This window comes from Strigops habroptila, chromosome 1 (genome assembly GCF_004027225.2).
Source record: "Strigops habroptila isolate Jane chromosome 1, bStrHab1.2.pri, whole genome shotgun sequence".
NCBI classification, from domain to species: Eukaryota; Metazoa; Chordata; class Aves; order Psittaciformes; family Psittacidae; genus Strigops; species Strigops habroptila.
The window spans coordinates 64,290,153-64,303,559 of record NC_044277.2 but is presented as its reverse complement, the minus strand read 5'-3'; positions in this window follow the sequence as shown (position 1 = coordinate 64,303,559).

Genomic DNA, 13,407 nt, shown 5'->3' with positions numbered 1-13,407 from the left:
AGACATCAAAAAAGGAAAGATTTCAAAAGGATTACAAAATCCACTTTCAGTCTCTTACAAAGTGGTTCCTGAATTACTCTCAGTCAGGCAGCAATGAGCATGAAATATTTTCAGGGCATAGTACAGCTAATATTCCTAAACTATTCCTAAGAGAGGCAAAACCCAGAGGTCAAATTCTTCTGTAAGATAAAAGTGTGAAACTCTCACTGAAACATATGTGAATAACCCATATATAAATCTGTCTGAGGACAGAATCTGAAAAACTTCCAAGATTAAATTGTTGGCGTAAGCAGAAGAAAACCAGTTCTTTCAATGGAGATCTTTTTAGCACATCTTTTTTCTTTCTTCTGAAGTAAGATTCAGCATTAATGGAGAGAACAAACTAAGTAAAACAGAAATGCTGTGCATTTCAACACCTGTGCAACAGCAAAGAAGAGAGGTGGATATCTTTGCATCACACTAAAAATATTGGAAAAAACAATAATTATAGAATTTACCGGATCCATTTATTTTAACTGGAAGAACCAAGGCTTCTTTCTCTGCTCTTTCTCTTCTCATAGAGACCATTGTTGCTGAATAAGAACACCTGATAAAATGCCCTAGAGAAGCTTTACAACTCAACTGGTACTTACACAGCAGATAAGTCTCACTGATATCAGAGTAATCTTTCCACGAGGATGAACCGCTCTTGAACAATTTCTCCAGGGAACACTATTAGACACAAACACACTTTCTCCATCATTAGACATGATATTCAGTCCATATGTAACATACACTGTGTAATGATACACAGTAGCTAATACACTGATTTTTTAATGTGCTTTAACATCAGAAAATAATATAAACTGATCATTTCTAATGGCGTAAAAATATATGATGATTTGTGGTTTTAGACTGTAGCCCTAAGATGCCCATTTCACCATCACAGTAAAACATCTGGAACACTTTGATCCTGTTTACAGAAGTTCTACATTACTGAAATTCCATTTTTTTATTTCTGCCTTTTCATTCATTGTTTTGTAACTGCATCAGAGAGGAATTCCTCCAGCTGTATAACCCAGCACAACACAAGGCCTTTTCTTAAATTGCCTACAACTCCAACCAAACATTAATTTGAAATGTTTTAGCCAAAACCAGTTTGTCTAGCTCCCAAATAATGGGTACTCATTCACAGTGGTTACTGACCCTCACTCACACCACAAGCTCCTAAACTTGGTTATCTGGTCCAAACTAGTCATCTCTGCTTCCTCAGTAATCTATGGCAGACAGTCCAGCAGCTACAGAGGGTGATTTGTTCTGTCTGAGTATCTGCTTGGAATAGGATGAATCATCTGATCATTGTGTTGACATGAATTTAGACTATATGCCTAACTTTTATATTGATATAGTCATGTTGAATTAATCCTTTTCTCAGTGCTCAGCTCCATGCATGATATTAGCAAAAGCAATCAAATACAAACTATATACAGAGCAATTTCTTCCTTTGTGAGCATAGCTGTGTTCATGAACAGTAATTAGTTACACTTCTTCACAATATCTGTATGAAAAGAGAAAAAGTATTATGCTTTTACAAGTGGAGAATTTCAGGCAAAAATAGTCAAAATGATCCAATAAGCTCACTTGAAAGATTTACATTCTTTTTTCTTTTCTTTTCTTTTCTTTTCTTTTCTTTTCTTTTCTTTTCTTTTCTTTTCTTTTCTTTTCTTTTCTTTTTTCTTTTCTTTTCTTTTCTTTTCTTTTCTTTTCTTTTCTTTTCTTTTCTTTTCTCTTTCCTTTTCTTTTCCTTCTCTCCTTTCTCTTTTGTTTTCTTTTTCTTTCGTTCTTTCATTCTGCAATATGTGAGGCACAGGTGCTACAGACAACAGGCACACAAATCTGGTTCACCCTTACAGTAGACATCTTTGGCATTCAGTGAGGTATGGGTCACACAGCTCTGCCCTGTTTTGCTTCTCCTGTGCCTGACCTTGTCATTAAAGGCTACAGCATACTAGTTACAGAAAAAGGACAAAAGTAGGAGCAAGTGCATGGATTTAGACTCAGTGGTTTCAAATATCTGTATTTCTGCCTTTACAAAGTCAATGCTCTTTTCATACAGATTTTTAAGGATTGTAATAACAATACATCAGCTGTTTGAACCTATATTAACATTAATATTTAGGCCACCATTAGGATTTGGACTTTTGGAACCACAACATAGATCTCTTCAATTGAACTAACAGTAAAAGTGCTGGTGATAGTAGATTGAATATATTGATTAACCATTAAAAAATTTATATGACACACAGTTTAACCAATGGGTTTTAAGCCTGTTCACTGACTACAGGAAATGTAAAGGTTGTCACATCTGCTTTCTGTGACAGGTTCTGGATAGGGAATATTCTAAAATTGGTTTTTTGTTTCTCCCCAGAATCCTGTCTCTACTCTTTCTATCTGCGAGACCTCTGCCTTCTGCCTCCACACCCTCAGCTGTAGTCTCCACTTCTGCTCATACCAGAGCCTCTTGTGTCCTTTCTTTCTCTCTCCTTCTCCTCAATCCTGCACTCCAAATAGTCCCTCCTCCATGTACTCTTACCTTTCCACCCTACCCTGCAGCCAGCAGCAAAGGGAACTGTAGGTAAAGTCAAAACCATCCAAAACTATTCAAAACCCAACTGGACACAGTCCTGGGCAATCTGCTTTAGCTGGCCCTACTTAAACTGGTGCTTGGACTAGGTGACCTGAAGAAGTCCCTTCCAACCTAAACAACTTTCTGATTCTTTGTCCTTCTGACACCAAAGTTCAGCAAAGGTGCCTTTCATCACACGGCCTTTTGATTTTAATACCATAACATCATCTGAGACTGGGATATTTTTGCTTGAAAATTTGAAATGACTCAGAGAAGACATTTATGAGTTTGAGAATATTTGGAGTACAGCATATTTCTGACTTCCTAAAAAGGTGCCAGAATTCTATATTTGTCTTGGGTTTGATACATCTGAAGCTTCAAACCTTTCTTAAGAAGCAGAATACAGATGAAAATTAAAAGTAAATTGATGTGAAAATTAAAAGCTATTCAACATTTTTTGTGATACACTTAATTGTTAGTGAATCCAACAATTAAATATTTAACTGCCAGTCAGCAAATAAATATTGCCAGTCTGCAGCAGACCAATTTAGTGCTCTAGAGTCTGAGATAGCTGATTCAATGCCTGCCAACCTGAGATTAACTGTTTACCTATTAGGAAGCTGACAATTAACTTTTGAAATTACAGTGAAACAGAGATGAGCAAGTAAAGAATGCAGATACAGAGGGAACGGCTAGAGACAAGAGTTTCCACGTAATACAAGTTCTTGGTGTTCCAACACACCAGCAAAACATGAGCATCTCCCTTCTACAGAGAAGAGCGTCACAGAATGAAGAACAAAGAGCTACAGTAGAACTAAATATATCACAAAGGCCACCACATCTCTCCACCCCGCTGGTAGTCCTGCAAGCCTTGTTCTTTTATAAGAAACCTGAGATGTTTCACTCCAGGAAATGCACTAGCCACAAGGCTATCATGCATAGGGAAACTAAGATATTTACTTTGCTACTCATCTTTTGATGAGAAAATGAGCCAGCAGTAATATTTTTCAGAGGAAAAAAAAAAAAAAAAAAGAAAAAACCCCCCCAAGGTAAAAAAGGTCAAAATGGCACTGCCATTTGCAGCGACCAAGAGGAATGCAATAGTGGAGGCTGGCATCAAATGCATAAGATGGTTTAGCAGCAAAACTACAGGTTCATAGAAAATGATAAAGAATATAGGTTCCCCGGGCTAAACAGCTCCCAGAGCGACTGTGTAACTTTGTAGGGAGAAGTTCAGCTACGTCTTCATCAACATGGGTTTGGTGCATGTGTCTGGCAGTGGGGGGAAATCCTTCCATGTGTCTGGAAGGATGGGGGAAATCCAGCATGAGAAAAGTCAGAAGGATCCAGTGACTGAGGTAGAAACTAGGAAGAGATTTGCAGGAGAAAGGTTAAGAAAGTTTAGGAGAAGAACAAGAGCCCTAGAATGAATAAGGATAAGGATTACTCTGAATTCATGAGAGAAATGATTTGGGGATGGAAAGGAGAGCAGGTCAGGACTCTGGGCTGCAAGACACTGGAGGATTTTGAAGAAGAAGTGTTTGGAGATATGAGCAGGAGGTAGGGTGTCTGTAAGATTTGAGGGCCTGTGGTTCATGTTTCCCAGGTGAGAAACTTCTCTCCTGCCCTGTCATTCCCCCCACAGGCCTGACAGGTACTCCTGAAACCCATTTTCATTTCTGCTGTCAGAAGCACAGTAACTCTTAGCAGTACATTCCATACAGGCTGCAGACAGCGGTGCTGATGGTGCCATGCAGGTGATCTGTAGAGAAGACTGTAGTAAAAGGCAAAAAATGGATTCCTTCCCTCTGTGGTGCCTTCCAGTAGCCCATCACAGTCCATCATTCTCTACTTTGGAGAATTTTTTTTTTTTTTTGCTACCATTTCCAATTAACTTTTCTATTTCCATTCCCTATTAATGTTATTAAAAATAAAATTTATAGTGATACCAGGATGATTCAGTGTTAAACCATGAGAACAATTCTCAGCCTTCTTCCTGTCTATGAATACCCTATATTGCACAAGCTGACTGTTAGATCTTAAAGAATTCTACAGTATGTCAAATTGTTAATATAACTGGCCTGTGGCAGCTGGATAGAGGAAATAAATCATGTGCAAATAGAGCACATGTTTACACATATATTCATAGTCTTTACCTGGCTTTAATTACAGACTTGAAAAAGTTCATTATTTCCTGCAAAATAATTATTCCCAAAAAAGCATACTGTTAGATGACAAAGGAGTCAGAACAAAGAGAAGAAAATAAACTATAGGCCTATAAAAAGAAGAAAGCAGGAGAGGGAAACAAAACAAAACAAAACAGAATTAAAGAAAAAGAGAATGAAGATTAAACTCAAGCCAAAACAGAAGAAAAAAAGAAAAGAAAAGAAAAGAGAAAAGAAAAGAAAAGAAAAGAAAAGAAAAGAAAAGAAAAGAAAGAAAGAAAAGAAAGAAAAGAAAAGAAAAGAAAAGAAAAGAAAAGAAAAGAAAAGAAAAGAAAAGAAAAGAAAAGAAAAGAAAAGAAAGAAAAGAAAAGAAAAGAAAAGAAAAGAAAAGAAAGAAAAGAAAAGAAAAGAAAAGAAAAGAAAAGAAAAGAAAAGAAAAGAAAAGAAAGAAAGAAAGAAAAGAAAAGAAAAAAGAAAAGAAAGACAAATTAGAGAGAGATATAAAAAAGCAGGAGGTAAGGTAGGAGCATTTTTCCTGTTTTGTTTTACAAGAAAAGAAATCTAAAAATTTGAAAAGTAAAACTGTTTAGAATCTTTTTTTTTTAATTGAAGTATTCTTTTTCTTATTTCCTTCTAAGAGTCCCAGACTAATTGCATAAATCACAGAATCATAGATTCATAGAATCTATGACCCAACAGCTTGGATTGAATGGGACCTTTAAAGGTCATCAAGTCCAACCCTCTCCCTAGTGAGCAGGAACATCTTCAACTAGATCAGGTTGCTCACAGCCCAGCCCAACCTAACCTTGAATGTTTTCAGGGGTGGGGAGCCTACCAAATAGCAACTTCGACAAACAGTGTACAGAAATCACCTCTAGCCCGAACACATGGTAAGTTTTCCCTTATTTACCACACCTGTCACACATTGAATTCTCTCCTTGGGAAAGGAGATTTTCTTTCACGTTCGAGGAATGTGCTAAAAAGCCTGCTTTTGCACCAGGGTGCAAAAATAAACAACATGGAGCACTATACAGGTCCACTTCCTAAATTAGCCAGGACCAGAGACAGTCTGGTGAAAGTGCAGCCTGTGACGTGGAGCTGGAACCATTTATGACTTTATGACTAACACATCATTTCCAAATGTAAAATGGAACTGACTAGATCAGAAGTCTGTGCATGTCAGAGAATATGCAGGGTGTATAGAAATGATGTCTTGAATAGGCTGGGTGAGAAGTATATTCCTTTTGATTGTTGTCTCTTTCTTTTTAATGTTCTCAGAAAACGGCTGTATCTTTCAGAGTCTCTCAAGGATTTTTAGATAAAAAGAGAGGTTTTATCTTTGCATGTCTGTAAGCAGTGAAAAACTCCGGAGACTGAAACCTACAGGCAATTCAAATAAACTAAATCCGATCAAGGTAATATCAATGCCAGAATTAGAAGAAAACCCAGAGAGAATATCAATAACAACATTAAAACAGCAGGTTTCAACTGGAATCAATAGGCAGTATAAACAGAAAAAATTAAGTCACAAAGTGATAGTAGATAAAAGCTCCCCACTCATTAAAATTCTGTTTGTCTTTGTGTCTTTTTATCAATGTACCTATATATCTATGCAAGTGTATCAAAGTTTATAATGTAAAAGAATGATGAAATAATCTAATTAATTTCCGGTGTCATTTCACATATTTCTTTCAAGTTAAAACTGCAATATTAATAATGGTTTGCAATTTAATAAAATATCTCTATGTCCTATTAACTTCTATATCTGCTTGTTATAAAGCCTTTTTTTATCAAATAGCTAAACTTCAAAAGATTTCTACTTTGATCTGAAATGAAAAAATGAGGTTCATTCCATTTGTACAGAAGAACATCACTATATTTTACAGAAAGACAGTTGTCTGTTACTGCCTTTCTGTCTCAAAATACATTGTAACTTAGGCTACCAAGAGAGAAAAATATTGGAGAGAAGACCAGGCTTTAGGAAGCTGCATTATGATGGGGCTGTGTCTTAAAATTTATGACAACTGGAGCAAGTGAGATATTCTTCCTAGTTTCAGAAATTAAATGTGTAGGTATTTGCAGGTGGTTTTAATGCTCTGGAGGTGAGATTTCATATTTTATTTCCACTTTCAGAACTGAAACTTTAACAATATGTTAATTGCTTGTGATTTTCTGATAGCTTTTTCTTTCACACAGGAAAAAAAAATATTTGATAGGTATAGTAAGGGGAAAATACTCTAAATTTGTTTATGGAACTTATATCCCAAATAAACATTTCAGAAGATGCCAGCCCAGACATCCAGAGGGTAAATTAACAATCCTTGCATTACCAGAATCGCACTGATATTGCTCAAATTTTGATCCAAAAGGGAATTCAGGACTGGATCTGAATTTCACATCTGAGAGCCATATGCTTCCTAGCTGACAAAGAAAAGAACCATATTTTATATATTCCTGAACCTAGAGCCTTTGTAAAGAAATACCATGAACCACAGTCAACATCATCACTTCAATCATAACAAGCTTTTTTAGTGGGTCCTTTAAACACTGTTGGTAAGTGAATTGGAATGAAAGTTTGGGAAAAGGCAGGTAAAGTCGTTTGTAGCTGTTTTGTAGTACGGCAGGCAATGTGAAAAGGGTTGGTTAGAGCTACAGTAGAAGTAGTATTCTTACCGGCTTACTGTCCAATAACACTCTTTATGCTGGAGTTTACAGATATCCTTCTCCAACAAAGGGTAGAAGGGACTAGTACTACCCAGCCCAGATCCGCAAGTGCATCGATAAAGGCAATTTATCCTCTAGCACACAATGACAGCTCCTCCCCATATCTTCTATCCCCCTTATCCACAACCACATAAATTCAGATCACCCATGTCCTCTACTTCCAGTATAATTCATCCATACAGTAATAGCTCATTAGATGTGCTGTATTCCCCTCCAGGTAACTTCCCCACAACAACACTTTTTACTCTTACACTGTCCCATGCCTACCTCTGCTTGCATCGCCAACCCAGATGCATCCAGATTCATTTATGTGTGAATGGCCAAGTAGTGGCTGCCTGTCAGGGACTGATGGGTCGGATTAACTGTCTGCTTTCAAAGTACTTGGCACACCACATTTTCTAACTGCAAAAGTGTTCGAGTGCAATTTTCCCTGAAGAATGTGTACAGAACTGGTTGTGAAGGGATTTGACAGTGAGGGGAAGTACAAAGGAAGACATAATGGCTGCTATATGAGAACCTAAAATGTTTTCATTCAGGTTTTCATGAACTCTATCCTTCATGCTCTGTTCAGTAGCAATGACGAACTAGAGTTCATGTGCTATATAATATCTTCAACTCTTCATTAACATCCTTGTTAGCAGTCCTTAGAAATTGCTTGTCACAATGGGGCTAGTGGGGATGAAATGTACAGTTGAATTCATGACTGATTTAAACTTCTAGTTTTGCAGTTAACAGTGGTTTAAAGTTAATTGATATAGATTTATTAATTAACTGTCCAGAGGAAGTTTTATAGATGTTGCTGTTGTTTTCCCTAGAAATAGTACATTGTGTAAAAGTAAAAAAGATCAGCTACATTAATGTGATGCTGTTATCAGTTTGTCTACTTGTTTTCTCATATGAGAATAAGCATTAACATTCTGAGCCAGATGTTCTATTAATGTGATTCCCATCACAAAAATGAAAATACACAAGCTATCAACACTTGTAAAACTCTCTTTGTTCAGATCACAAACATGCTCTTAAGAGTGCCAGCCCCTCAAAACTTGTGAATGTGCTTACTAAGAATAAGTCTTACTTGCCTAAGAACAGGAAAAGAGCTGCAAAAGCCCTGGGATACCTACTGCAAATTGTGACTACGTCCTCCAGAGTCAAGATCCTCAGAATCTCTGCTACCTCTATCCTAACCTAGATGTACCCAAAGGTCCTACGTGCCTAAATGTCCATTTACTTAATTTATCAGACCCAGATTAATAGATATTTTTGGAAAATGCCCTCCAAATGAAATCCTACACAAAACAAGATGCAGAAAACTAACACATCTTTTACACAAAGAGTAGTTTCATTTGAAGCTGTTCAGTCATTCAAGAGAAGAAAAGCCACAAAAAATATTCCATCTTGGATTTGGTATCAGGAAAACTTACCATCTTTGAAACAGTCAAGCTGTGGAGCACGTTGCCCTGAAATGATGTTCAGCCTCTGTCTTTGGAAGTTTTCGAGACCCAGTGTGATAAATCCCTGTGCAGCCTGATTTGATGCCATAGCTGACCTTGCTCTGAGCAGGAAGTTGGACTGGGGACCTGCTGGGTTGTTCTATAACCCACGTTATCCTGCATTTATATTTATTATCTGCATTTGTTCTTGCTGATTGGTTGTTGTCAACTCTTACAGGATCCTTGAATGTGCTTTGGGGTAGGAAGCAGGAAGGTAGTAAGGGACCAGTCTGGAACCTGCTGTCCCTTTAAAAATTTATTCAAGCTTGGCTGAGATGTAAGCCTCTGAAAATCATTGTTTGAATAGAAGCAACAGAGAGCTTCCAAGAAATTTGGTACTAAAGTCTCCAGACAGTCCTTCTGCATAGACGACACTAAGATGAAGTGACCTACCCACCATTACTGGAAGACTTCTAACCACACTCTCCCCTGGTTAAGCAGTTTCTGATACTTCCCACAACACAATGCAAACTTCTGATTTTTTCTCTTGGTTCAGATATTTCACTCCATGTGAAATGCTCTTTCAGCTGCTAAATAAAGTACTTTTCTGTGTGAGTAAACATAGCCATATCTGACTCAGAGCAAATTATTTATTTAATACATTTAGCCCTACTTTCTGCTCTCAATTTTTCCTTGAAACAAATGTACAGCATTTAAACCAGAGCTGTTGTCTCTTTCCTGGTGGCATTTGAGCTCATGTTGTCTCCCCAGTTGATTAATGCTAAATGAACACCCCTGACAGATGGTGCTGCATGCAAGCCTCCTCATCAGTATAGGCTGGGGCATTTCAAGGAAGGTTTGGCGTTCATCTGGTTGCTTACCAGTGCTATTATTACCATCTGCAGCTATTTGTAGTAGAGAGAAGATCAGCTTTGACTGCTGAAAAAACCCCAAAAACCACATGGGAAGAAGGCTGAACCTTGCCAGGGTCTGCAAGTGAGAAATGAGAACCCAGACACAGGACTCAGTCACAGAGGGATTTGAGGAATACGTTTCCATTTTTCTCCACGGTTCCTTGGTGAAAACACAGGAGTCGAGGGTGGTTAGCAGAATTTAATATCACGAGTTCACTTGAGGACTTGTTAGAAATATAATTCCGTGGTTTGTGAAAAAAGGAGACTATCCAGCAGTGCAATACTTATCTCTCTTTTGTCAAGGCCCTGATCTGAAGTGTTTGACAGAAAAATACAAGAATTAGTGGAAATGCATTCCTGGAATTGTAATAGGTAAATGGAATATAAATAACTAATTTATTGCAGAACATGTGGTACAGTTCCACCATCCTAAATGCAATATTTAAAATTTCATATTAATTTAATCTCTATGCTCATACCTTACTATTTCTTTGACACTGACAATACAAAAAAATACCTTCTATACTATGAAGTCTTTGTTGCCTGAATGACAGACACAATGAAGAAAAGCACACCAGAAAAAAAGAGGGGAAAATTGACATATTTATCCTTGAATATATTTTAATACCTCATTTCTTACTGATGTCATGGACCTAAACAACAAACTCTCTGCAAAGAAATTGCTCACCTCCTAATACCTTCATTAGCTCCAACCACATAAAAGGGAAATGAGAGATGAATTTTTTATGTGCCCTTAGTGTCAGACAATGTTGCCATCATCTAAACAGATGTATTGAAAGCCACAACTCCAGGTCTTCTGAGAGATTGCTTTGTACACCACTGCTCAGCAACAAGTCCCAGTACAACCAATCCTGTACAAAGCAATCCCATGAGTCGTAGAAATTATACTTCCTTCTGGCCTCACTGCAAAGGCATTAGAGCTACTACTAAAGTTTCTATCTTATTCCAGGAATGGCTCCACTTTAGCTGAAGCTCCAAAGTATGTTGAATAAGATATATAATAGAGTATCTTGCATGCAAGGCAAGTAAATAATGGGTCCAAATCTTCACTTACGGTTTTTTGAAGAACTGCACAACAATTCAGGGGCATCATCTCTGTATAATCTATGTTCACAGTTAATCAGCTATATCACACAGTCAGTGGTGTCAGATGACATTGTGTAGTTGTTCGCTTGTTATTTTCATTCCTCTTTTAACAGAGTAGTCACAGACTGGTCCCAAACCAATATAATTCTGTGGGGAAATTGCAGAAACTGTTTACAGTCATATAGTTGGATATAGAGTTGAAGTTCTGTTTTTGAACAGGACCTTTAGTATAGTTTAAAGGCAGTGAAATTTTAATCCTAAAAACAGAGATTAATTTTTTAATCTAGCCTTTTTTTTTTTTTGACTATTCTTGAAGGACAGGAACATGCCGTGTGCAACACAAGAATTATTCTTTTGGGACTATTTGACCAGAAATATATGGGAACCTATGTTACTTTATGTAGAAAATTGATTTGGCACTTAACTAGTCATAATGGCACAATGACTAGCCAATGTCCATTATGACCTGCCTTCTACAGAGAACTGAAATTCACTAGTGGTATTTTGCATTGCATGAGTTTGCCTGCAGGTACTGTGGCATCAACCCCAGGCCAAATTATAAACATTGTTGGAGTTGTGTTTTTCTGTAGTTTTGCAGTGCTCTTCTTTTGTTTGTAAACCACAGGAAGAAAATCTCCTTCGGCTTCCTATGATGCCAGATCACTTCATATCAAAATAGATTAATGCTAGCCAGAGCAGTTCATGTTTATGTTACAATTTTCTCTGAGGCAGTATCTTTCCTCTAATTACAACGTAAGGACATCCTCACAATCAGAGACCAGGGTTAGAGCACAATGTCCATCCCTGTTAAGCCATCTGAGAGATGACTAATAACTCCAGTGAGTGAAAAGCAAGTCACAGCACTCTGGGAGTCAACCTTAAAAGAATTTTTTTTTCTTTTAATTAATATTCTCATCTTTCAGGCAGTTGTTCTTTGAGTATTTTGTAATAATGAGAAGATCCAGGGGACAAAAACCTCTGCCAAGCACTGAAACTGACTCACATGCCAGTTTTATACCGGTATCTTTCCACAGTGTTCAATGGAATTCTTGATACATGACTGCATGTCACGAGGGTCATGTATGAGAGAAGGAATAAGGTTAGCTATTTATTTCCAGTTACCGTAATAACTACAGTAAGACTGCTATTTGCTGAATTAACACAGAATCTAATCAGACATTAACTTCTACAGTCAAATATTTTATCTATTGCCTGTGTTCATTTTTCAGCAAGCTGGAAACTAAATAAAACAATTAAACTTCTAGGGACTACTATGATTTAAATGTCCTGGAATTTTAGCTCACATTTCTTATTTTCTTGGTAACTATTGTTATAAAAGAAACAATCCATGCTAGAATTTATTGCTGTAATTTATATTAGGCAAGAATTTGTGACCCTTGAAATTTCCTGCTGTCTGATTTACAATACTCTTTTCCCTGTATCATCCTTAATTTTATGTAATCGACATTTGAAAGGTTTCCTGTTATGGCTACTGCCATATTGAACTAAGGTTATTTATCTGGTCAGAATGTTTGCTCTTATTGTAGTGAATTTTGTATATGCTAAGAGTCCCAATACCATGTAATTGCTTGTTTGTTTGCCTGCTCTTTTGAACAAGTCTTTCAGACATTATTGAGCTTTAGTAATCAATAGAATTTCAGGTGTCCAACAACCATTTAACAATTTGTGAATATTGAGTGTTGGTGTATACATCCCAGATGCATAGCAGCCAGGATGTTTATCTAATTCTTTATTTGATTCCAAAGACAGCTGTTGGAAACCTTTCATACGCACAATCGTCTTCTTTCATTTGAGCACATCAGTAACTATCCGAATATCTCAATTTGAGAGGTTTTAATAACTGAACTTTTTCTTTCCCATATGTACTTGTTTTCTGCTTGCTCCAGGTAGAAACTGGATAGCTTTTGAAGTGTAGGTCTCCTTGCTGTAGATTTCTGTTAAATTTAAGGTGCTTTTTTATGTTTTGCTATTTAGAATCCTCTTCATCCTTCCTGCACAGTCTGTATTATGTGACTTGAGGATAAACCACTTTAATAAATCCCATTATTCTGAAGAACAATAAAAATAACAGGTCAGTGGCACTGAAATAGTGATAGATAGCACATTTTTTATGCTCTTAGAATCTCATTCTTGCACTTCTGAATCAACTCTAGTTCCCAGTGCTATCAGACCAGGGCAGCACTACCTATGTTGGTTTTGTCAAAGAAAATTATGTTATTGAACATCACAATTTGTTACATACCAAAGCTTATTTAGGCAATTAGTGCAACCCTTATTATCTCTGAACATGCTACCGAAAAAATAAACGTAAAACACACCTATGGCTCCTGAAACAAAGAGGACCCTATTGAGGGAGATGTTATTTGAAGATAAGAACAACACGCTGGCAACATGCCTCTCCCCCCAGTGCCATGAAACCAATCTTCTGCGACAGCTTTGAT